Source organism: Castor canadensis, chromosome 3 (genome assembly GCF_047511655.1).
Source record: "Castor canadensis chromosome 3, mCasCan1.hap1v2, whole genome shotgun sequence".
Taxonomy (NCBI): Eukaryota; Metazoa; Chordata; class Mammalia; order Rodentia; family Castoridae; genus Castor; species Castor canadensis.
The window spans coordinates 188,412,513-188,439,427 of NC_133388.1; the positions used below are offsets into that span (position 1 = coordinate 188,412,513).

At 37.6% G+C, this 26,915-nt stretch overlaps 1 long non-coding RNA gene across 1 annotated transcript in view; it reads left to right on the top strand.

Annotated features, from left to right (window-relative positions):
• Positions 1-26,915, top strand: part of LOC141421744 (uncharacterized) — a 149,224-nt gene that overhangs the window by 34,542 nt on the left and 87,767 nt on the right. Inside the window, exon 2 of the long non-coding RNA XR_012446447.1 lies at positions 23,337-23,512. This is a non-coding gene — a long non-coding RNA (uncharacterized lncRNA). The remainder of the gene's footprint in view (positions 1-23,336; positions 23,513-26,915) is intronic.

The following is a 26,915-nucleotide window of genomic DNA, read 5'->3' on the forward strand; positions in this document are numbered from 1 at the left end:
GAAGAGAGAAGAAGGAAGCAAATATTAGCATTCAGAAAATCTGTGTGAATGGTATATTGGACTTCTTTGTATTTTTACAGCTTTTGTATGACTTTGTATATATGTGTCAAAATTAAAATAAAAGAAAAATCATGATTTTTCTAGGCACAAAGCTACCCTATCTGTATTATTTTAAGAAATATTATGCTTTCAATGGTGTGGCATAAGATGGATGGTTTATTCATAGGATCAGTTGAGGAGTTTTGTTTCTGGGTAGGGATCAGGTTACATAGATATAGTTTAAGGCATCCTGAATTTCTATTGGACATGATATTTGGTTACCTTTTATCCAATGGACCAAGGGAAAGACACTGGTTTTGCTGGGAAATGAGGATGATAGTTATGATTTTCTCATTCTGTATTTTCTTTTTCTTTTTATGGCTCCACCACCCTCCTGTCACAGACCCAAACCTTTGGTTGGGATCATCTTTAAGTCTTTATACTTACTGATTCTTATAAATTCTCTCTCTGGAGTCTTTTAGTTTCTCCATCCCTTTCCACTTACCTCCACGACCACCTCCTACCAGTTTACCTACTATCATGCTTACCCTTTTTCCATTCAGGTTCCACTTATCTTTTTACCACACAGCACTCTCAAACACCTCTAATTCGTGTAACTTCTCAAAAACCCCAGTGGCTTTCTAAGGCCTATAGAATAAAATACAGAGGACCTGACATTGCTAATATGCGATGATTGGCTCCAACATTCTTTGTCAGTCTTCCTACTAGTAATACCTTTATTGACATAGAGTCCGTATCTCTCCTTTTTACCTGCCATACTTTTTGTTTCTCTGATCTAACTTTTTCTCTGTTTGGTATTTTATTCAGTTGTGCATTTATTCTTTTGTTCACAGGTATTTTTGAGCACCTACTCAATGTGCTAGGCACTGTCTATTGGAGACATAGTTTTAAATGAAGTTCATCCAATCCTTGCCTCCTCTCACAGCATCTACAGTCTCCATGAAAAGAGAGGCATACTTCAAATTAAAAGGAAAATATATTTATGAATGTTATAATTGTAAAAAAGAGTTGTAAAATAGAAGCACATATGGCAACTTCTATTATTTATGAGCCTATTTTTCCAATCTTTTTTTACCCTCCAACATATCCATGTTTTTTACACTATTTTTTGAGTTCCTGAATTTCTTTAAATAATCTTGTCATAAGACTGTGTAATGTTTCTCTCTCAACAGTACCATTGCTCTATCTGAACACTGCCTATGACACTAGGCTAATCTTTATAAATCATCATTATTGTAATCCTGGTCTTAAATCCATTTCTAATGTCTTATGTCCTCAATTGCATATCCCATGTCTGTTTTTTTTTTCTCTTACAACCTTTGGATCAGTGATAGTATTTTCTTTATAATAGAGAATTCTTTATATAGCTATATTAAATGAATACATAAATTAACTCATTTATAACACTTATAGATATCTCATAAGATAATTCTTCCCTAATTGGAATATGAGCTGACTGCATTAACTTAATCCTCAGTAGAAATATAAAAAATAATTATTGATTTTTAGAAGAATATTATAAAATATTAAATAATAAATGATACACATTTTACATTAAATAAACCTAGCAGAATAATATTTTTGAAATATTAAGTGACATGTATCTATCATTACTTTTTATTCTTATGTCCATTCCCCTGCCACACACACACTGGGGCATAACTGTATCCAACTACCCCTTTCTTTCTCTGCACATTACCTTAAGAAAGAAATATGATGGGTCAAATGTAGATAACAAAAGTAAGGAAGGCTTTTCTTGGGGCCACCAATTTTATGGTCTTTGGGAAGTAGAAATTTATATAGATATATAAATATGTATATATATATAAATATATATATATTTAAATTTATATAGTAAATTTAAGAGAATACAGAATAGGTAGCAAGGTAGCCTGTCTTTTTTATCCCTACTCTCATCTTCAAAATCATTTCTCTGATTGGAAGCAGAAGATTTAAGAGGAGATGAAAAGAATTTAGTTCTTGATAAGTTCCAGTGGAACCTCATCCCACCCTCTCTGAATTAAGTCTGGAGTGACTCTTAGAGCCTCAAGGAGGCTGCAAGACTCTGATAAGACACAAATAACATAGTGGGTATCAGTCAGCTTTGCAGATTTGGCATAGTATTGACAGAATTCTTCTTGGATGTTCAAGAGTGACCCAAGAGTATGTAAATGATGTTTTTGTTCAATCATAGTTAGCTTACCTGAGACAATGACCAAGGGCAATAATATAAGTGATGTAAACCATAGTAGATGAAACTGGATAGATAATTCCAAGGGCAAGGTCTCCTCTAACATGTCTTGCCTCAATGCACACCCTCCAGAATGTAGGTGTTGGGACTACACACTTAACAAACACTAATATTATTTTATTTCCTGCTTTGTTTGGAGATTGACTTGCAAATGCAGCTCCTCCTTGTTCAGCAAGCAATAAATTTAGCTTTTTGTTTCCAATCTTGATGGCATCACTTTTCCCTTGAATACATTGTATTATAGAAAGTTTAAAAGTGGATTCCATACATGAGTTTGTAGGCTTAATATTCTGCCTCCTTCATGCATATAATACCAGCTTCTAAAAACTCAAGTCTATTTTTGGATGTTGGCTACTGGACCACACAATTTTTGAAAAAGTGGCATATAATGTGAGAAACACACAAATAAGCTAAGAAGTTCATTTGAAATAACTGAATAAATGCCACTCCTTGATTTTAGAGACACATAGGTGCAGTTCAATAGAAGTTGTAGAGAAGCTTGCCTGGCCATAGGAGACAGGAGCTGAGCATCCCGATCTTCTGCTTCCTCCCAGGTCATGGTTTTTGCTGCTGAGCCTTGACTCTGTGAATGTGTTGCGGGGTATTTTTTTGTTGGGGGGGGCGTTCTCCTCTTTCTTGTACATTTAGGTCATTGATTGTTAAACTTCAGGGTCACCATAATCATTCCCTGGAGGGCTTATTACAACACTATTGCTGGACACTCCTCCACAATTTCTAATTCTCCAGGTCTGGAGCAAAGCCAATAAATTTACAATCTGGCAAGCTGTCAGGTGAGGTTTACACTCTTGGCCCAGGAATTATATTTTAAGAACCACTGTCATAGGTATTCTTCTGACAAATTGGACTGAGTTATGTTTGGATTTCAGAAAGAGGAAGAGGGAAAGTAAATGAGTAGACAAGTCCCAGCCCAAATGCCAGTGTTTCAGGAGAGTTCCTGAACCTCTGGGTCTGGTTAGATCCCACAGCTCCCCAGGTGGCTCCTCACATTCGTGATCTTGTGTCTTTTTTCTGCTTACCACTCTAGATCTTAAGTCTCCTGGAGGCTGGAATTGTGCTTGCCTCATTCACCATTATATCTAAAATTCTAACACAGTGCTCTGAATAAATAAATGATGACCAGTATTTACTGAAAAATTCAGTGCACTGATGAAGGGAGGTGTTTGTTGAAAATGTGTCCCCTTTTCTGAAGTTTCTTTCTAAATGAAAGGGCTTTTCATTAAAGTCACACTCAAGGCATCTTCTCTTGCTCTTAACTATGGAAAGAGTGGTTGTTTAATATGGGATATGGAAGGGCACACATAGCTTAGCTTTATTCTTGGGAAATTGCTTGTCCACCAAACACATGAATTACTGCACCATGTTTTCTGGTTTCAAAGGGATAATCCCACTATTGGGAGACTGGAGGCCAGTATTCAGAAGCCCTTTCATGGTCTCTATCTTAGCTACTACCTCAATTCAACTTTTATCCATAATAAAGCTGCTTAAAATCTCTATTTGTCTTTATTTTTTATTTATACATTTCATTTATTACACTTATTAGAATTGTTTAAGCATTTCTTTAATTAACTTTTTAAATTGTTTAGTGGTTGCTAGGAGCATTTAAATATTTCAAAAGAAAATTAAGTGGGGCACTGGTGATTCACAGCTATAAGATACTTGATTTAAAGTCTTTGTCTGGAGGAAATGAATATTACAGCAAAATGAAACCCACCAAAAACTGTTAAAAGGAGGGAGGAGGAGGGAGGCTGGTTAACAAAGGGTAATAAGGATGGGGTGAATTTGAACAATGTACATTACATGTATATTGTAAATATCACAGTGGCACCCCTTTATAGAATTAATTTATGTGAATAAATTTTTTGGTTTTTTTCTTTAGAAATTCTCTTTGTTGTTTATTTTTTTCTTTTTAAAATTGTTGTTCTGGGTGGGGGTACATTGTGGCATTTACAGAAGTTCTCACAATATATCAAATATATCATATTTGAATTCTCACCCTCCATCATTCTCCTATATTTCTCCCTCCCCCCAATCCTGGAATAGTTTCAGCAGTTCTCATTTTTCCATGTACATGCATGTGTACACAGTTTTTGCACCATATTTACCCTCCCACACCCTTTCCCCACCTCCTCTGCCTTCCCACTGGTACACCTCCCACCCCCCCAGGCAGGACCTGTTTGGCCCTTCTGTTCTCTGAGTTTGTAAAAGAAAAAAAATGACATTTTTGTTTAGGCATCCTGTTCAGTGTTTCAATTGGTTCAGAACATGAGTGGAGAAGAAAAGGGATTATTAAGAGCCCCTTAAATCCTAACAGAAGGTATGGGATTTTTATTTCTTAGTGGCAGTATGGATTTTTAAAAAGTTAGAAATAGTTCTGTGGTTAATGTGGGACTTTTGAAAAGTATTGTGCAAGGACCTAACATCATTAGTTTTAGCAATCTGGAAAACATTTGTTGCATATCTGCTTAGTACAAAAGGCTGTGCTTGAAACTGTGGGGGATACCAAGATGAGTAAGAGCTGCTCCAGGCCTGTTGAGAACTGAGTCTATCAGGAAAGACAGACACACATACACATAACTCTAATGCAAAAGCAGACTGTAATAAATGCTACAATAGGAGAATAAGCAGTATATTTTAGTGTTTGGGGAAAGGAAAAACTAACCAAAAATAAGGATTTTAGGAGAACTTAGGAAAGGAGGGATTTGACCTGGGCCTTGAAGAATCATTTATCTTAGGATCCAAATGAAGGAAGGGTGTGAGTGTGTGGCATGGATCAGAAGGATTCTTGAACTCTAAATCCTGAAACAAAGCAAGGAAAGGGATTAGCATGTGTTCACTGAGGGGTCCTGTCTAGATCAAGAGTGCTAGAGTGAGAAATATTCCTTAAAGAAACTGTGCATGTCAAAGGCCAACAGTTGGCAGGAGGTAAGTTGATGTAATTAGGCTGTAGAGGCTTACAAACAGCTGTGTTTGAGTATGTGTTCCATTCATTGAGAGGGATAAGGTGTATTTACCCACAGCACAATCACCTATGACTTCCCTCACTTATATCAAAGTTTGAAAGAGAAACCACACATGGGACCTACACATGATCAGAATTACTCACAACCCAATAGGCAGAGCTCCAGCACACATTTTATCCTGAATCGTCTAGCTTATTCTGTCTATCATGGTGGGCATGGGTTGTTTGTCACCTACCCAGCATCTAGTCTGTCTTCCTTGTAACAATTCTCTGCTTTTTATGTTGGTATAGCTTTTCTTCTTTATCACAATATTCAATTTAGAAAAGGATAGGGCTTAAGCAATATGTTGAAAATATCCTGAGATTTGTAACTCTGTGAAAGAGACACTTTCTTCTCTGAGGTTGCTAGATTGATTGGGCAGAAGCTTTGAACTTCCTTCCACAAGAAGAAAGCCCACCTAAGTAAACACAGTAGAAAGCAGACCTAAGCTATGGAGAAAGATGTCAAAGGACGTTATCTAATATTCAACCAAGCAAGAGGCCAAAAATAGACTTTTAACCAGAGTTAACGCTTTCATTCTATAGTTCAAGTTGGTTTGAGTTTGGACTTTATCAATCACAACTAACAGAGTACCAATCAATTCACACAGAAGGTGCACCAGATCCAAAAAGTACCTTTTATGTCTTCTGTCTGATGATTTCCTGCTCTTTTTTCCTTTCATGATCCCACATTTATCCTTCAGTGTGGTGCTGGTAAATTGCCCTTATTTGGCTCATTTCTGAACTTCTTTTCTAAATAAATGATGGCCTTTGGTACTGTACTTGGTTTTGGATTTTAAGAACCAGACTGAGGGCTAAAAGTAGTATTGGGTTGGCCTGTGAACCACCAAGTATAGAGTCAAGGAATCACAGGCAACCAACAACTGGCTTTAAGAGGGATCATACAAAATCAGTAAATTGGCAGAAGCATCAGACCGAAAGCCCTGTACAACTCAGGAACTGGGACAAGAACAGTAGAAATAAGACCATAAATTCCTGGGTAGTAAGTGTGACAGTTGAGTCTGAGGGTCAAAATTTGTTTGATGAACAGAAAATAGAGATTTAATTGAATGTTCTTGAAGGATATTTTGGGAAGTATCCTGGAGTGATAACTAAGAGTAAATTTGTAGAAGGCTTGACTGAGAAATTTGGAATTCATAATAAAACAAAGGGAGTTTTATGACTATAATTTTGCATAATGTTCCCATTCTAGTACAAGTTTAGTCTGGCATTCAGCCTGGGTACCTGAGACAGCAATGGCATCACACCTAGGGTCCATATGGGAATGGTTTTATAGAACAAAGGGAGGAGATTTGAGTTAGATGTTAGACCTGTGGAATTTAATGTTCCTGAGGGTGAACAAAATGTGGAATATATTGACTTAATCCAGAGAAGGAGCTGCAATGTAATTTAGATTTAGGGGTCACTCCTTAAGAAGAAAGGACAAGGTTAATCTATGCATGTGACTAACTTTCCTGGGGGAAATTTGCTGAGAAGATTTGTCACTTTATTCTTTCACTTGCTTTTGGAAGAAGACTGGTAATTTATCTAACATACTGTGCAAAAATTTTAAAAATATACAGTAATTTAGATGGAAACAGAGAAGCCTAGAATAGGGCCTAATTGGCTGCATGGAGTACTTCCCTTTTGGGAAGATATTCAGTGCCCTGTTTCAATTCATGCTGATAGGAGCACTGCTCTCCTCCAAAAGACCACACACAAACTTCAGAAACAGTTGGGAAAAATAATTTTTAAAAGTACAACTATTATACAAAAATAGTTTCTGCTGGGTATTGGGGGAGGGGGAGGGAGGGGGCGGAGTGTGGTAAGGGAGGAGTTGGGGGCAGGTGGGAGAAATGACTCAAGCCTTGTATGCATATATGAATAATAAAACAATAAAAAAAATTCACAATTTTATCTTTTTATTTGCAGCTTCATGGCAGAAAGCCTTATTATAAGAAATCATGATTGACAGATGATGTGGGGTTTTTAAGGAATGTGTGGATCCTTACTGATGTCAAGAGAAAAGATGAAAGAAATGACTACTGGGGATTATTTATCATCAACCTTCCTTCTGCTCTACCCTGTATTCTTGTAGTCATTAATCAAGGCCAATAATTTCTAATGACAGAGCAATTGGTCAATCCATGTTCATTGTGAACCTACTGTGTGTCAAATAATATCAGTAATTGGAAAAGAGAAAACAAGAGTCTTCAGGTTACTCAGAGACAAATAAGAGAACAGTAAACATGCTTGTCTATGGTATCTGCAGTAAATCTGATGCTAGTCTAAATGTAGTGATGGAGAGATACTTTGGTCTCAGTTGCCAGAAATGACTTCCCCCAGGGAGTGATATTTCATGTGTGAGTTGTGATATGACATAAAATATGAGCAGGAATTTTCTAAAGAAACATGGAGGGAAGGCATTTCAGGTAGGGGACTATATTGGAAAGTATCACTTTATCAACCCATTCATTCTACGAACAGTTATTAACGATCTAGCAAGGCATAGTACTAGGCGTAAGGGATACTGAGATGAATGAAATGTACACAAGGCAATGTTATTTTTGGAATTTATTTTCTGTGGCCCCAAGATACGGGTCTTACATATTTCTTTCTGTTTCTCCTGGATCCCTATTTTGATTGGTACTACCTTCAAATAAGCATGGACTCTTCAAGTTTCTCTGAGGAAAATAATGAGTCCTTTTAGGGCCCGAGCATCTATCATATTATAATGAGGTCATTGTTTAGAGCATTTTGTTCATACTTTTGAAAGCTCAATTTTTTTTCTGTTTTGGAGATTAATGATCACTCTTTCCCAGGCAGCAGGACAAGCTAGGATGGTTGTTGTGACTTTGCATACAAAGAGCAATTAGAAGTCTCCCCACTCCCACCTCCCTCAGATGCCTGGAGAGATGTCTTGATTTTAGTGTTGTCATGGCTAATCCTGCTGTGGTCAGAATGAAGCAGTGTCTGAGGTGACATCATAAGCCCTCTTCCCCAATGTGGCAGATGTAAGCATAGACCAATTGCTGCAGGGAGTGCAATGAATGTCATTCTTTTGTTTCTTAGTTTTTACTTTTCTTTTACTAACTCCCTTCCTTCCTCACTTCATTAGTATTTGAAATACACAAACAAAATCATGACCTGGAGAAAGAGAAATGCTCTCTGTTGCCAGGTGTCATGTTCCATCTTTGGCCTGACTCAGTTCATCTTCTGATAGCCAGGTTGAGTAAGTTTGGTTGAGAAAACATCTTGTGGAGTGCAGAATTCATCCTGTCAGTCTCTTGCTTCTATAAGAACAGTAACCAACTGTTGGGCTGAATTTTACAGCAAACTGAGCTGATGTGACATTTGTGAACATAAGTCCCATATGACTGTAGTAAAATGTGGCATGTAAGCACCTCTTGTCCTTCATTTGTCAACTACACAGCATTTTCTTAGCACAGTGCGTGGTGTGGGTCCCTCTAATTTTGACCTTTCTCTTGTGACTTTGATCTTCCTCTTACTGTTTCAATCAATTTCCTAGTCCAGGGGCTTAATTTCTCTAAATCTGACTCCCTAATCAGTTTACAGTTCCTTTTGATAGTTTCTTTGTCATTTCTCTCTGGTTAAACCCTACTTTCCCACTTCTTCTCCTTTGCTAAATTCAGTCATTTGTTACCTCATATTGAGATTATATTGCCTTTCTGCTTCTTAGACACCTTCAGCCAATTCATAGGTCCCACAGACTCCAAGGTTCCTGTTCAAAAAGATTTGTATCTGTCACTTTCTTATTAAAAATATTCCATGACTCTCCATAAGCATCCTGTTTTCAGGAAGAGATTTAGAACTTTTCACATTCCCTCCTCCTATTGCACTACATCCCCGAGTTAACTCTGGGCTTCTGTGCTGTGCTTTCTCCTTCTGTACCAGGGAAGGGCCCTCATCTGACCAAAGCCATTTGTCTGACTGCTTGTGTCTTGTCTTTATGTGCCCTTGGAATTAGCCCTGAAGGACTGCCAGAAAGAGTGCCCTCAGTATTGATAAGAGGCTTCCCTCTCATCAATCTGATAGTCTGTTTGCCTTTCTGTGTCACATATCATTGTCCTAACCCTTCCAATGTGACATTGATGCTGTTAGCATTTTCCTGGACCCAGATGCAATTTCCTGATACTTAGCAGAACAAATTAGTTGAAGACTGGAGAAGGCACCAGAATGATAATTCTGAGAGGACTAGTGTCTATTAAGCCCCCACTATGTGTTAATATTTTGGCTTAAACTATTTTATTCAGTTTCTGCAGGTGCAGGTTTTGCATATTTTTAATGACTATAGAATGTTCTTGTTCTATACAGTAAGATCATAATATTTGAAGGCTTAAATGCAATACAGAACCAATTCCTCAATATATTTGAAGATTTAAATGCAATATAGGACCAATTCTCTATCAGATAGTATGCTTGAATTGAATACACATTGATTTAAATTTCCTGAGGTCCCTAAAAAAGTGATTGGTATAGTAGTTCCCGAGAAATATTATTTGGTAGTTCCCAAGAAATAGTAGTTCACTGTTTTCTACACTGCATCCTTTCAACAAGCAGGAATTTTTCATTACAGTTCCCCAGAGTTTTGTATTCTAGCTTGGCTCTCCTAGTATGGATGGACTCTAATCTCTTGTGGAAAAGTATAAGAACAGTAGAAACTTAAAGTATTTGTGTATCCTTATAATAGTCAGGTACCTGGGCTGCACTTTACCTTATCTTATGAGATGTACAGTCTAGCTGTAGGAGATATGTATGCATGGTTGGAATCTGGCCTGCTTCAAAGTGACAATATTTATTTGCTAGGCTATCATATATGCAATGATAGAAATACCTACAGGGAAAATTAGCATCTTTAACTGCTGAGTTTAATGCTAATGGAATCAAAAAGAATATGAAGGCATGAGTTAGAGATAAGCAAAACCAGAAACACAAACACAGAAAGACACACAAATACACTGTGTATGCATGAGCTCATCTGCCAATCTACTTAACTAATATCGTCCCGTCTCACATTAGCTATTAGAGTATATCAACATTTCTTGTTTTTCTACATTCTGCTGGGAGAGGGGCTTTGATTTCCAGGTTGTTGCTGCTTCTTTTAAGTTTGCCACTACTTACCTTAAGCCTCTCCTTTCAGATATTTGCATTCAGGAATTAAAAATAAAGCCAATGGGAACACACATTGGTTTTAATTTTCTGAGGTCCCTGAGGCAGCAATTGGTGTTGTGATACATATTCTAATCTCTTTTTGAGGCTTGAGTTCTACTTATCTACTTCTGAGAAATTACACAACATTTGGGAGTGTTCTTAACTTTTGGTCTTTCTCTAGCCTTCTTCCTCCTCTGCCATCTGACAAGGGTGGCAAATGTATAGACTTCTAGAATTTAAGAACTTGACAAGCCTCAGCAAATATAAGAAAATAGAAATTATACCATGCATTCTATCTGATCACAATGCAATAAAACTAGAACTCAACAACAAAAGTAAAGACAAAAACCATGCAAACACCTGGTAACTGAATAACTCATTGCTTAATGAACAATGGGTCATTGGTGAAATAAAAGGGGAAATTAAAAAGTTCCTGGAAGTCAATGAAAATGAAAACACAATCTACCAGAACCTATGGGACACAGCAAAGGCAGTCCTGAGAGGAAAGTTTATAGCCATGAGTGCATATATTAAAAAGACTGAAAGATCCCAAATCAGTGACCTAATGACAAATCTCAAACTCCTAGAAAAACAAGAACAACCAAGTCCCAAAACAAATAGGAGAGAAATCAGAAAAAAAAAATAAGAGCTGAAATCAATGAAATAGAAACCAAAAAACCATACAAAGAATTAATGAAACAAAAAGTTGGTTCTTTGAAAAAATAAACAAGATTAACAGACTAAAATGAGGAAAGAAAAAAACCCAAATTAGTAGAATCAGGAATGGAAAAGGGAGATAACAACAAACACCATGGAAGTCCAGGAAATCATCAGTGACTACTTTGAGAATCTATATTCAAATAAATTCAAAAATCATAAAGAAATGGACAGATTTCTAGATACATATGATCATCCAAAACTGAACCAAGAGGAAATTAATCACCTGATAGATCTATAACACAAAATGAAATTGAAGCAGCAATCAAGAGTCTCCCCAAAAAGAAAAGTTCAGACCCTGATGGATTCTCTGATAAATTCTATCAGACCTTTAAAGAAGAACTGATACCAACTCTCCTTAAACTGTTCCATGAAATAGAAAGTGAAGGAAAACTGCCCAACACATTTTATGAAGCCAGTATTACACTTATCCCAAAACCAGGCAAAGACACCTCCAAAAAGGAGAACTACAGGCTGATCTCCTTAATGAATATTGATGCAAAAATCCTCAAGAAAATAATGGCAAATCAAATTCAACAACACATCAAAAAGATTATTCACCACGACCAACTAGGCTTCATCCCAGGGATGCAGGGGTGGTTCAACATATGAAAATCAGTAAACGTAATAAATCACATTAACAGAAGCAAAGACAAAAACCACTTGATCATTTTAATAGATACAGAAAAGGCCTTTGATAAGATTCAACAGCATTTCATGATAAAAACTGTACTAAAACTAGGAATAGAAGGAAAGTTCCTCAACATTATAAAAGCTATATATGACAAACCTTCAGCCAGCATTATACTTAATGGAGAAAAACTGAAACCATCCCCTCTAAAATCAGGAACCAGATAAGGATGCCCACTATCTCCACTCCTATTCAACATAGCTCTGGAATTCCTAGCCAGAGCAATTAGGCAAGAAGAAGGAATAAAAGGAATACAAATAGGTAAAGAAACTGTCAAAATATCCCTATTTGCAGATGACATGATCCTATACCTTAAAGACCCAAAAAACCCTACTCAAAAGCTCCTAGACACCATCAACAGCTATAGCAAGGTAGCAGGATATAAAATCAACTAGAAAATCATTAGCATTTCTATACACTAATAATGAACACACTGAGAAAGAATATATGAAAACAATTCCATTTACAATAGCCTCAAAAACATCAAATACCTAGGTGTAAACCTAACAGAAGATGTGAATGACCTCTACAAGGAAAACTATAAACTTCCAAAGAAAGAGATTGAGGAAGACTATAGAAAGCGGAGAGATCTCCCATGCTCATGGATTGGTAGAATCAACATAGTAAAAATGTCGATGATCCCAAAAGTAATCTACATGTTTAATGCAATTCCCATCAAAATTCCAATGACATTCATTAAAGACATTGAAAAATCTACTGTTAAATTTATATGGAAACACAAGAGGCCACGAATAGCCAAGGCAATACTCAGTCAAAAGAACAATGCAGGAGGTATCACAATACCCTACATCAAACTATATGACAAAGCAATAACAATAAAAACAGCATGGTACTGGCACAAAAACAGACATGAAGACCAGTGGAACAGAACAGAGGACCCAGATATGAACCCACACAACTATAAGCAACTTATCTTTGACAAAGGAGCTAAAAATATATGATGGAGAAACAGCAGCCTCTTCAACAAAAACTGCTGGGAAAACTGGTTAGCAGTCTGCAAAAAAACTGAAACTAGATCCATGTATATCACCCTATACCAAGATTAACTCAAAATGGATCAAGGATCTTAATATCAGACCACAACTCTAAAGTTGATACAGGAAAGAGTAGGAAATACTCTGGAGTTAGTAGGTATAGGTAAGAACTTTCTCAATGGAACCCCAGCAGCACAGCAATTAAGAGATAGCATAGATAAATGGGACCTCATAAAACTAAAAAGATTCTGCTCAACAAAAGAAATGGTCTCTAAACTGAAGAGAACACCCACAGAGTGGGAGAAAATATTTGCCAGCTACACATCGACAAAGGACTGATAACCAGAATAAAAAAACTAAGCTCTCCCAAAATTAATGAACCAATAAAGAAATGGGCAAGTGAACTAAACAGAACTTTCTCAAAAGAAGACATTCAAATGGCCAAAAAACACATGAAGAAATGCTCACCATCTCTAGCAAAAAGGAAATGCAAATTAAAACCACACTAAGATTCCACCTCACCCCTGTTAGAATAGGCATCATTAGGAACACCACCAACAGCAGGTGTTGGTGAGGATGCGGGGAAAAAGGAACCCTCTTACACTGCTGGTGGGAATGTAAACTAGTACAACCACTCTGGAAAAAAATTTGGAGGCTCCTTAAAAATCTAAACATTGGTCTACCAAAAATCATATGTTCTCCCTCATATGTGGACATTAGATCAAGGGCAAACACAAAAGGGGGTTGGACTTTGACCACATGATAAAGCGAGACCACACAAGGGTTGTATGAGGATAGGTAAAACACCTTAAAAACTAGATAGCATTTGTTACCCTCAACACAGGGAAACTAAAGCAGATACTTTAAAGCAATTGAGGCCAATAAGAGAAGGGGACCAGGAACTAGAGAAAAGGTTAGATCAAGAAGAATTAACCTACACCTCACCCCTGTCAGAATAGCCATCATCAGCAACACCACCAACAACACGTGTTGGCGAGGATGAGGGGAAAAAGGAACCCTCTTACACTGTTGGTGTTTTTTCCACTCTGGAAAAAAATTTGGAGGCTACTTAAAAAGCTAGACATTGATCTACCATTTGATCCAGCAATACCACTCTTGGGGATATACCCAAAAGACTGTGACACAGGTTACTCCAGAGGCACCTGCACACTCATGTTTATTGTGGCACTATTCACAATAGCTACATTATGGAAACAGCCAAGATGCTCCACCACTGACGAGTGGATTAAGAAAATGTGGTATCTATACACAATGGAATTTTATGTAGCCATGAAGAAGAACGAAATGTTATCATTTGCTGGTAAATGGATGGATTTGGAGAACATCATTCTGAGTGAGGTTAGCCTGGCCCAAAAGACCAAAAATCGTCTATTCTCCCTCATATGTGGACATTAGATCAAGGGCAAACACAACAATGAGACTGGACTATGAGCACATGATAAAAGCGAGAGCACACAAGGGAGGGGTGAGGATAGGTAAGACACCTAAAAAATTAGCTAGCATTTGTTGCCCTTAATGCAGAGAAACTAAAGCAGATACCTTAAAGCAACTGAGGCCAATAGGAAAAGGGGACCAGGAACTAGAGAAAAGGTGAGATCAAAAAGAATTAACCTAGAAGGTAACACCCACGCTTAGGAAATCAATGTGAGTCAACTCCCTGTATAGCTATCCTTATCTCAACTAGCAAAAACCCTTGTTCCTTCCTATTATGGCTTATACTCTCTCTACAACAAAATTAGAAATAAGGGCAAAATAGTATCTGCTGGGCAGCGAGGGGTAAGGGGGGGTAAGGAACGAGTGGGGGCATAAGGGAGGGGGCAGAGGGAAGGGGGAAGAAATGATCCAATCATTGTATGCACATTTGAATAAAATAAAAATTAAAAAAAACAGAATTTAAGAACTTGAAAAAATTTGGAGATCTCTTTCTGTAATTTCTTATTTTAAAGTAGCAGAAAAGGAACCTGCCCAAGACCATATAACTGGAGGATTCCAAGATGGCGGCTAGAGGTAGGAAGCAGAAAGCTACCCTCCTATAGTGAAATCTTGGAGAGACGCTGGAGACACACTTTGCAGGCATAATCACCGAGAAAAGGCATAAGTTTGACCCCTCCACACCTCCAGCCAGCACAGAGAATCTCCACTCCATGTTAAATGGAGAAACGAGGAGGGCCCCCGGGGCCGCCAGTGGCCGGCGCCCATATGGCTTGGGAAGACGCAGACCAGGTGAGCTTCGCGGTACCGCGGTACCCCACAGACAAGCCTGGGCCAGAGCAGCATAGCCCCCTGGACAGACTGACCTCCACCTGGGAAAAAAAAAAAGAGAAACTGAGTAATAAGCAATAAGAACAGTTAAGACACGCTGGAAAGAGGGTGGGGTGCCCTGAGCGCTGAAGATTGGGGGAAGGGAATCCTTCCCAGGACTGTAAATAAACAAGCCAGGCGGGCCGGAGAGCCTCTGGTGGGAGCGGGGCACGCGCCCAGCAACCAGGAGAAGGGAAGCTTGTGAGAGGAGGGAAGACCCACTTCCCACGTGATCTGTAAACAAACATGGCGGCCGGCAGGAGCAGCAGCACTGCCCAGTAAGCAGGAGCAGGAAAGCTTCTGAAAGTGGCAGTGGGAGGAAAACTTCAGAGGAGAGGGTGAAGACCCATCTTCCACAAGAACTGTAAATAAACACGCAGGCCTGAAAACGCAGGGGCAGTGTCACCTTTCCCAGTGCTTGGAAAGGGGAAAGCCTGTAGCAGAGGCTCCCGCACAGGAGAACTCTGAGCAAACAAAGCCTGTGGGACCAGGTGAGTGCTAGCTCACCCCAGTGATCTGCATAAATAACACCGCCAGCTACAGGCTGAGAGCAGCAGGCAGGCAAGCCACAGTTGCAGATACCACTCTCAGAACTGTCTCCAGATGCTTTTTTTTCTTTTTCTCCCTACCTTTGATGAGAGAACAACCGAATTACACCTGCAAGCCGAAAAACTTACTGAAACTGTATTGCATTTGAACTGGGGACACTTGGTGGGGCTTTTTGTGTGTGTGTGTGTGTGTGTGTGTGTGTGTGTGTGAGTGTGTAGTTTTGTTCTACTTTATGTATCCCCTTTGATGAGACAACTACAGAACAACATCTGAGGAACCAACTCCAGGACTGGAGATTGAGACGGACACCCAAATTATTAAGACTGAAACTGCATTGCATATAAACTTGGAAGTTTTTTGGTTTTTTTTTTTTAATTTTCTATTTTCCATTTTATTTTAATTCATTTTTATATATAGATATTACTTTCATTTACTTATTTTTTATTTTTTTATCTTTGATTTTCAATCCTCTCTCTGTCTCTCTAATGTCTGTTCAGCTTACTGTCGATTAGACACTAACACTCCCTGTTTATACCTTTGAAACTTTCTAGTCTGATACCTTGTTCTGCTTTCTCCCTCTTGTCTGTATATTTGTTTTCCCCTTTTCTTTAACTTCTTGCTTTCCATCTCAGCTCACTCTTCCATTCTAAATATTACCATTGTTATTATTACAAGCTAGAAAATACTTAATTGCACACAGTACAGGGACAGTAACAACATCAAGGACAATGATGGGAAGACAGAAAAAACAGGGAAACCAGTTTCCCCACAGCAAAAAATTAGTACAGGAACCAGAGGGGAATGAAGAGAACAGAAACTCAGATCCAGACTCCAACAAAATGAAGACAAACTAAGGACCCAATGAAGCCCACAAGAATAATTTAAAAGAAGACATATTACAAGTACTCAATGAGAATTTTATAGAGATGATACTGGATAGGGTCAACCAAAATGTACAGGAAACACTCAAGAAATTCCAAGACAATAAAAATAGAGAATTTGAAAAAGCAAAAGAAGAAATAAAGGAAACCATAGAAGCACTGTATAAACACCAAAGTGAAAGAGAGAACACAATGAATAAATGGATAAATGAACTCAGGACAACAATAGACAACAATAAAGAAGAAAACTGCCAGGAATTGGAAAACCTCAGAAAAAAGAACGAAACAGAACTGCAAAACAAAACGGAAGGCCAATCCAGCAGAATAGAACAAACAGAAGACAGAATCTCAGAACTTGAAGATGAAATGGTAATTAAAGGAAAAACCAAAGAACTATTAATTAAACAACTCAAGACCTGTGAAAAGAAAATGCAAGAACTCACTGACTCCATCAAAAGACCAAACTTGAGAATCATGGGCATTGAAGAAAGAGAAGAGGTGCAAGTGAAGGGAATGCGTAATATATTCAACAAAATAATAACGGAAAATTTCCCAAATCTAGAGAAAGATATTCCCATACAAATGCAAGAGGCCTCCAGGACACCAAACAGACCAGATCAAAATAGAACTACTCCAGGACATATCATCATTAAAACAAGTTCAGAAACTAAGGAAAGAATATTGAAGGCTGTAAGAGAGAAAAAACAAGTAACATACAAAGGTAAACCCATCAAAATCACAGCAGACTTCTCAACAGAAACATTAAAAGCAAGAGCATGGGGTGAGATCTTCCGGGCACTGAATGAAAATAACTTCAACCCCAGGATACACTACCCAGCAAAGCTATCATTCAAAATAGATGGAGCAATAAAAGTCTTCCATGATGAGCAGAAACTAAAACAATATGTGACCACAAAGTCACCATTACAAAAGATTCTGCAAGGGATCCTGCACAGAGAAAGTGACACCCAACTTAACCATGAAAAGGCAGGCAGCACCAAACCACAGGATAAGAAAAAGCAAGACAGTACAGAGTAACATCAAGTTAGGTACACACAATCAAACCTTCAAACAACTAAGACAACTAAATGGCAGGAATCACCACATACCTATCAGTACTAAAGCATAATGTTAATGGACTTAATTCACCCATCAAAAGACACCGTTTGACAAAATGGATTAAAAAAGAAGATCCAACAATTTGTTGCTTACAGGAGACTCATCTCACCCACAGAAATAAGCATATGTTTAGGATGAAAGGCTGGAAGAAGATTTACCAAGCCAATGGCCCCCGAAAACAAGCAGGAGTAGCAATACTTATCTCTGACAAAGTAGACTTCAAACCTACATTGATCAAATGAGATAAAGAAGGACATTCCATACTAATAAAAGGGGAAATAGACCAAAAGGAAATAATAATCATCAATCTGTACACACCTAATGTCAACGCACCCAATTTCATCAAACATACCCTGAAAGACCTAAAAGCATATATAAACGCCAACACAGTGGTTGTGGGAGACTTTAACACTCCATTATCATCAATAGATAGGTCATCCAAACAAAAACTCAATAAAGAAATCAAAGATCTAAAATATGCAATAGATCAAGTGGACCTAGTAGATGTCTACAGAACATTTCATCCAACCTCTACACAATATACATTCTTCTCAGCAGCCCATGGAACCTTCTCCAAAATAGATCATATCCTAGGGCACAAAGCAAGCCTCAGCAAATATAAGAAAACAGAAATAATACTGTGCATACTATCTGACCACAATGAAGTAAAAGCAGAACTCAACAACAAAAGTAAAGACAAAAAACATGCAAACACCTGGAAACTAAATAACTCATTACTTAATGAAGAATGGATCATTGATGCAATAAAAGAGGAAATTAAAAAGTTCCTGGAAGTCAATGAAAATGAAAACACAACCTACCGGAATCTATGGGACACAGCTAAGGCAGTCTTGAGAGGAATGTTTATAGCCATGAGTGCATATATTAAAAAGATTGAAAGATCCCAAATCAATAACCTAATGATACATCTCAAACTCCTAGAAAAACAAGAACAAGCAAATCCCAAAACAAATAGAAGGAGAGAAATAATAAAAATAATAGCTGAAATCAATGAAATAGAAACCAAAAAAAACCATACAAAGAATTAATGAAACAAAAAGTTGGTTCTTTGAAAAAATAAACAAGATCGATAGACCCCTGGCAAACCTGACTAAAATGAGGAGAGAAAAAACCCAAATTAGTAGAATTAGGAATGCAAAAGGGGAGATAACAACAAACACCGTGGAAGTCCAGGAAATCATCAGAGACTACTTTGAGAACCTATATTCAAATAAATTTGAAAATCTAAAAGAAATGGACAGATTTCTAGATACATATGATCATCCAAAACTGAACCAAGAGGAAATTAATCACCTGAATAGACTTATAACACAAAATGAAATTGAAGCAGCAATCAAGAGTCTCCCCAAAAAGAAAAGTCCAGGACCTGATGGATTCTCTGCTGAATTCTATCAGACCTTTAAAGAAGAACTGATACCAACCCTCCTTAAACTGTTCCACGAAATAGAAAGGGAAGGAAAACTGCCAAACACATTTTATGAAGCCAGTATTACACTTATCCCAAAACCAGGCAAAGACACCTCCAAAAAGGAGAACTATAGGCCAATCTCCTTAATGAACATTGATGCAAAAATCCTCAACAAAATAATGGCAAACTGAATTCAGCAACACATCAATAAGATTATTCACCACGACCAAGTAGGCTTTATCCCAGGGATGCAGGGGTGGTTCAACATATGAAAATCAATAAACGTAATAAACCACATTAACAGAAGCAAAGACAAAAACCACTTGATCATCTCAATAGATGCAGAAAAAAGCCTTTTGATAAGATCCAACATCATTTCATGATAAAAGCTCTAAGAAAACTAGGAATAGAAGGAAAGTTCCTCAACATTATAAAAGCTATATATGACAAACCTACAGCCAGCATTATACTTAACGGAGAAAAATTAAAACCATTCCCTCTAAAATCAGGAACCAGACAAGGATGCCCACTATCTCCACTCCTATTCAACATAGTACTGGAATTCCTAGCCAGAGCAATTAGGCAAGAAGAAGGAATAAAAGGAATACAAATAGGTAAAGAAACTGTCAAAATATCCCTATTTGCAGACGACATGATCCTATACCTTAAAGACCCAAAAAAGTCTACTCAGAAGCTTCTAGACATCATCAATAGCTATAGCAAGGTAGCAGGATATAAAATCAACATAGAAAAATCATTAGCATTTCTATACACTAACAATGAGCAAACGGAAAAAGAATGTATGAAAACAATTCCATTTACAATATCCTCAAAAAAAATCAAATACCTAGGTGTAAACCTAACAAAAGTTGTGAAAGACCTCTACAAGGAAAACTATACACTTCTGAAGAAAGAGATTGAGGAAGACTATAGAAAGTGGAGAGATCTCCCATGCTCATGGATTGGTAGAATCAACATAGTAAAAATGTCGATGATCCCAAAAGTAATCTACATGTTTAATGCAATTCCCATCAAAATTCCAATGACATTCATTAAAGACATTGAAAAATCTACTGTTAAATTTATATGGAAACACAAGAGGCCACGAATAGCCAAGGCAATACTCAGTCAAAAGAACAATGCAGGAGGTATCACAATACCTGACTTCAAACTACATTACAAAGCAATAACAATAAAAACAGCATGGTACTGGCACAAAAACAGACATGAAGACCAGTGGAACAGAATAGAGGATCTAGATATGAAGCCACACAACTATAAGCAACTTATCTTTGACAAAGGAGCTAAAAATATACGATGGAGAAATAGCAGCCTCTTCAACAAAAACTGCTGGGAAAACTGGTTAGCAGTCTGCAAAAAACTGAAACTAGATCCATGTATATCACCCTAAATGGATCAAGGATCTTAATATCAGACCCCAAACTCTTAAGTTGATACAAGAAAAAGTAGGAAATACTCTGGAGTTAGTAGGTATAGGTAAGAACTTTCTCAATGAAACCCCAGCAGCACAGCAACTAAGAGATAGCATAGATAAATGGGACCTCATAAAACTAAAAAGCTTCTGTTCATCAAAAGAAATGGTCTCTAAACTGAAGAGAACACCCACAGAGTGGGAGAAAATATTTGCCAACTATACATCAGACAAAGGACTGATAACCAGAATATACAGGGAACTTAAAAAACTAAATTCTCCCAAAACTAATGAACCAATAAAGAAATGGGCACGTGAACTAAACAGAACTTTCTCAAAAGAAATTCAAATGGCCAGAAAACACATGAAAAAATGCTCACCATCTCTAGCAATAAAGGAAATGCAAATTAAAACCACGCTAAGTTTCCACCTCACCCCTGTTAGAATAACCATCATCAGCATTTGTTGCCCTTAACGCAGAGAAATTAAAGCAGATACCTTAAAGCAACTGAGGCCAATAGGAAAAGGGGACCAGGAACTAGAGAAAAGGTTAGATCAAAAAGAATTAACCTAGAAGGTAACACCCACGCACAGGAAATCAATGTGAGTCAATGCCCTGTATAGCTATCCTTATCTCAACCAGGAAAAACTTTTGTTCCTTCCTATTATTGCTTATACTCTCTGTACAACAAAATTAGAAATAAGGGCAAAATAGTTTCTGCTGGGTATTGAGGGGGGGGAGAGGGAGGGGGGGGAGTGGATGGTAAGGGAGGGGGTGGGGGCAGGGGGGAGAAATGAACCTTGCCTTATATGCACATATGAATAATAAAAGAAAAATGAAAAAAAAAAAAGACCATATAACTGCAAGGTAGTAGAGCCCTAAACAATCCATCTCTCTTAATTTCTATTCAGGAGACTCATGGAGTACAACTGAAATCTTTCTTTACGATGCTCCCTTGCCTGTGGGAGGCCCACTATCCTCTTACCTTGATACCTATCCCCTTCTCAGTGTTGTATGGGTCCCTCAGACAGCCCCAGCCATGACTTCATTCACTGAAATGGACTGAGTCACTTGCCTTCTTTCTGCTGAAATTTCTATGAACCATAAGAGTTTTGTTTCTTATTTTGTTATTATTATTGTTGTTGTTGTTAGGAGGTTGCCACTGAGGTTTGAATTCAGGGCCTTTTGCTTGCTAGGCAAGTGCTCTACCACTTGAGCCACACCCCCAGTCCTTTTGTACTTTAGTCATTTTTCAGATAGGGTCGATAGGGTCTTGTGTTTTTGCCTGGGCAGCCTCAGACTGAAATCCACCTACCTATGCCTCCTACATAGCTGGGATTACAGGTGTATGACACCATGCCAAGATTCTTCATTCCTTTCTTTATAGAGGTAAAACAGAACTTCAGGGAAGGAAGCCTTTTACAGTGTCTGAGTGTGACTCTGGCATGCTTGCTAGGCAGCATGTGTAATTGACAATGAGGACACATGATCTGAATTCATGGGTCCGGTCTTCTACCACTTTTTCAGATGTGTGAATTTTCTTTCAATTCCCTAAGTACACAAACCTTTGCATTTGCTACCTCTTTCTGAAACTCTCTGCTCCTGGAATCTATAAGGTTGGTTGGCTGTATAATCTCCTTTAGGTCATTGAGTTAGTTCCTGATTGGGTTATTTAAAATTACCACTCCTCCCCCAACATTCCTGATTTAAAATTCTATGGTTATTATTACAATGGCAGCTGTCACAGCATATTTTATTTGTGTATAGTTTCTATCTATCATCTACCTATTTATCTATCTCATCTATCTATCTCTCTGCCTAACAGAAAGATTAGCTTTCTGATATTAGGTAAATTATTTAATCTCTCTGAGTCTTAGTTTCCTTGTCGGTAAAATAAGGATAATTGTGGCCCCTTAGGTTTCTCAGGTGAATGAAATCAACTGTTTTTTTTTTATAAATAAATTCATACCACACTGCTTGGCCCATAGAAAGTGTTCTTTAGCACATGTGTTCCACTTATTCACTGTGTGGCTCTTAGCACCGCAGTAAGAAGGGTTGTGTGGTCAGGAAGTTAGTTTTTGCTGGATGCATATTATTCAGTTGAACATATCTTTAATTTCTAAGCATGAACTTCTTTCACCATGATTTTCACAGGTGACTTCTAGAAATTCAGAAGTAAGATAACTTCCCAGTGGGACCCAAATCACCACCCTAGACTGACATCAAAATATCCTAATGTCAGCTTTATCTGATGCTCAAAAGCCTTTTGAAAGAATAGACAGTCCCAGATGTTTAGGGAACTTTTATTGCTTATATTGCAGTTTATACAACTCTGATGAGACTATTACAATCCAAGCGTCCCCATGCTTACCCCAGGGAAGCAGAAGGTAATTATCATTTCTGTGAGTCCTCAGAGCACTTTGAAGCATTTTTCATCACCGAAATATGAAAAGGAGGTAATTTTCATTTTATTTGTTAAGCTTCTGATTGTTTTTTCCTCTCCTTTATGAGATCAAAGAAGAAAGTGTTGCATACTACATTTGTCTTGGAATTAAAACAAAACTGTTTCCTCAAATTGTTTTGTAAAGACCATTGCATTGTTTGCTGGGTTGGCAAAGCAGCCAGGTCTTGCAAAAAAAATGTCAGCTTAAAGTAAAGAATTGCTAATGGAATTCTGCAATGTTTTTTTCTTTTTTAGGTTTATATCCCTTTTGCTTTTAAGCTGGAAAGAATATGGATTAACTTCAATGTGGATTTCAAGTTTCCTTCTCCGCCCATATTTCTGAGCTGCTGTCAATCACAGAGCATCTTTAGAATTGCTTCAAGTGCCACTGAATGTGCTCTCAGCTTTGGCATCCACCTATCCTGCTCAGGGTGAGAGAATGAACCATCTATACCTGGAGGACCTGCTGAGGTGATGGAATGAGAACCCTGGTCTAATCCTGATAGACTGAATCAGCAGAACTAGTGATGCCACTAAAAAACCGATTTTATATTTTTATTTTTTAAAATAAGCTCCTCAAAGTATTCCTATTTACCCCAAGACTTGAAAAATATTGATACTGAATTTTGCAGAGGCACATAACACCAGACAAAACCTTTGATTTCCTCAATAGAACTAGAAACTCACTAATTTGGCTTTGTTTGGAAAAAACAATTCCCCACAAAAAACAAAAGAAAACAAAAAACTTACTAAAATAAAAGATAAAGAGATGTTTATAAAAAGCCTGCTCATCTTAAAGGCTTCTTCCTTTGCCTCCTGCTTCTCATATATTTGCATGTTCTCTACCTTGGGTTACAGAATGTTCCAAATGGTGTGGTAATTTTGTGCCTATTCCTTAAGACTGTTCCTCAGCTGAGTTCCAGAGAAAAGAGAAACTCAGAAGCAAGTTTCAAAGGTGGGGGTTTACCATGCAAGTATGCAGCTCTCCAATTCCAGTCTTGACCTCTTCTCTATTAAACAGTTTCTCTCCAGTTTGATTTAGTTTCCTTTATCCACAAAAGGTTCTTCAGGGCTCCTAGCTGGAGTTAATCTCTTCTTCTTCTGGGCTGCCATGTTTTTATTTATCAAGTGTTTTTCACTTATTCCTATCTGATTATCTACTTTTTTTTTGTGCTACTGGGGTTTGAATTCAGGCAGGCTCTCTACCACTTGAGATATGTCTCCAGCCCTCCTATCTGCTTTTCAATGAATTAAGTTAAATGAGGTCCTTTGTGCAATACTCTCCAATGCACTCTCTCTTCTCTCTCTCTGTCTCTCTCTCTGTCTCTCTCTCACTCACTCACACACACACACACACACACACACACACATATGTACACACACAAATGTACATATACCTCATTGATCTTCATGAGATACCCTGGTCAGTAATTAGTATGCTCCTTGGTTTCAGAAAATGTGCTGAGGCTCCAGTAGGTTAAATGAATTCTCCAAGATCAGGAAATTAGTTTATGCTAGAGACAGATCTTCCTTCCATTACTCCGTTTTCCATATAAGTTGTGTAGTTTTATGTCTTTTTCATCAAATTACATATTTTTAAAATTAAGCAATGATAGGCATCAGAAGCATAACAGAGACTTTGAGATATGTCACCAGAGCTGCTTTAATTAAGAAACTCACCATTGTATTAAATTGTAAATCAGATTGATGTATAACTTTCACCCTGTATTATAGCTGTTTATTCTTTTCTCTCTTAAATAGCTTAAGCCTCTATAAGTTAGTTACTGTATCAAGAACTAAACAAACATAAAAAATCATAGTACAAAAAAGAACTGCTATTAAGAATCTAAGTGTAAATAAGAGATTGATCCTAGGCATACCAGAGAGCCTGTGCAACATTGTGGCTAGTATTTTATTGTTTTGAAGGGAGATTTCCTATATCCTATCTCTACCACTTACACTTCTGTGATATTGTGCAAAGAATTATATGTGTTATTTCTAGGCAGGAGCTTTTTTTTGTGACTTTCAGCCTTTATTTATTTTTTGATGGCACTGGGGTTTGAACTCAGGGCTTCACCCTTGCTAGGCAGGTGCTCTACGGCTTGAGCCATCCACCAGCCCAGATCTGTGGTATTTCTAACATAGACCAGGTTCTGAAACAGATTATGTTTTTACTATGTGTGAGTAATGATGCCAGCTGCAATTATAGCAACAATTAGATGCTAAGATTGATATTTAAATTTAAGTCTTTGGTTGAATTTGAGAAGACAGTTGATGTTTTTTCGTAAGATTTTTTCTTGGTCTACAGGGCTCAAGTGGTAGAGTGCTTGCCTAGCACGCATAGGCCCTGATCTCAATCCCTAGTACCACACACACAAACTTTTCTCTGCCATTCTTTCTCCTTTACGGCTGGTACTCTGATGACAAGACTGTTGAAGCCCTAAGGCTCTGCTTATTTTTTTTCAATTTTTTCTATGTTGTTTATGCTGAATAATTTCTATTGATCTATCATCAGTTCATTGACTTTTCCCTCTATCATTTCTATTTTGCTGTCAGGCCTATCCAGTGACCATTTTATTTTGATAAATGTATCTTTCAGTTCTATATTTTCCATTTGGTTATTTGTTATAATGTGTTTATATCTGATGAGATATTCTTTCCTTCATTTCAAGAGTGTTTACATTTGCTTTGCAGAGCATGGTTAAAATATTCCAACAGTAATTTCAACATCAATATCATATTGGGGTCAATACATGCTGATTTTCTTTTTATTGCAAAGTATTGACACTTTGTAGTTCCTTGTGTCTTGTAATTTTGGATTTCATTTTGGATATGCTGACTATGATTCTATGAAGGTCCAAGTCTTATTTGAATCCTTTACAAAAATTTTTTTCATTTTTTTAGCAGACAATTGATCCAATATTAGCCTGGAAGTTGCGCCTGCTTTCTCTCTGGACTGTAGTTTTACTGTAGCCTCAATTTTCAAAGCACTGTGTAGATATATGTACCATTTATGCATCCCTCACTGGCCAGTCTAAGACCTGGGTGGTGATTTACTACCTAGTTCACTTCCAGAAGTCCTTTTTAAATGCAACTTTAGGCTAAGGTTCATGAATGCCCAACTTGGAATGGAGCTCAAGAGCTTATACAAAACTTTGTGTGGCTGCTTTCTTTCTGTGCTGTGACTCTCTGACACATTTTAGCTCCCAGCATCCATCCTATTCCACATCACCCTAGATATCTTTTTCTGTCTAAGAAACTGAAACTTTTGGTGCCTTGCTCTGCCATGTTCTTCTATAACTGAGTATGCATCAGGGGCCAAGAAGTGAGCAGATATAAAATGATTAAAAAAAAAAACCCAGCAGGTGCCCTTCCCATTCTCTTGGTGCCACAGTTCTGGTCAGTAAGATTTCTCATTCCTTAGATTGTTAGGTGCCTGCTCAGCTAATGCTGCCATTTCTATTACTATTTCCATGGGATTGTTTGGGAACCAAGATGGGAAACAAGGAACAAACAAAACAAGGTCAAAATACATTTCTACCATTTTCTCTGACATTTCTCCTTCTTTTTTTTTTTTCCTCATTGGTCCCAAAAGAGAGTTTTCTTGTATCATGTTATGACTTTGTTTGCCTCCAAGATTCCTGTGTTGAAGTTCTACCTCCTACTGCCTCATAGTGCAACTTTATTTAGAAATGGGGTCATTGAAGACACAATCAGATACAATGAGGCCATACTGGAGTAGGGTGGTCCCCTAATCAAATATGACCGATTTCCAAGTTAGGACACACATAAATACAAAGGAAAGATGATAGAAAAGATCACAGGGAGAAGACA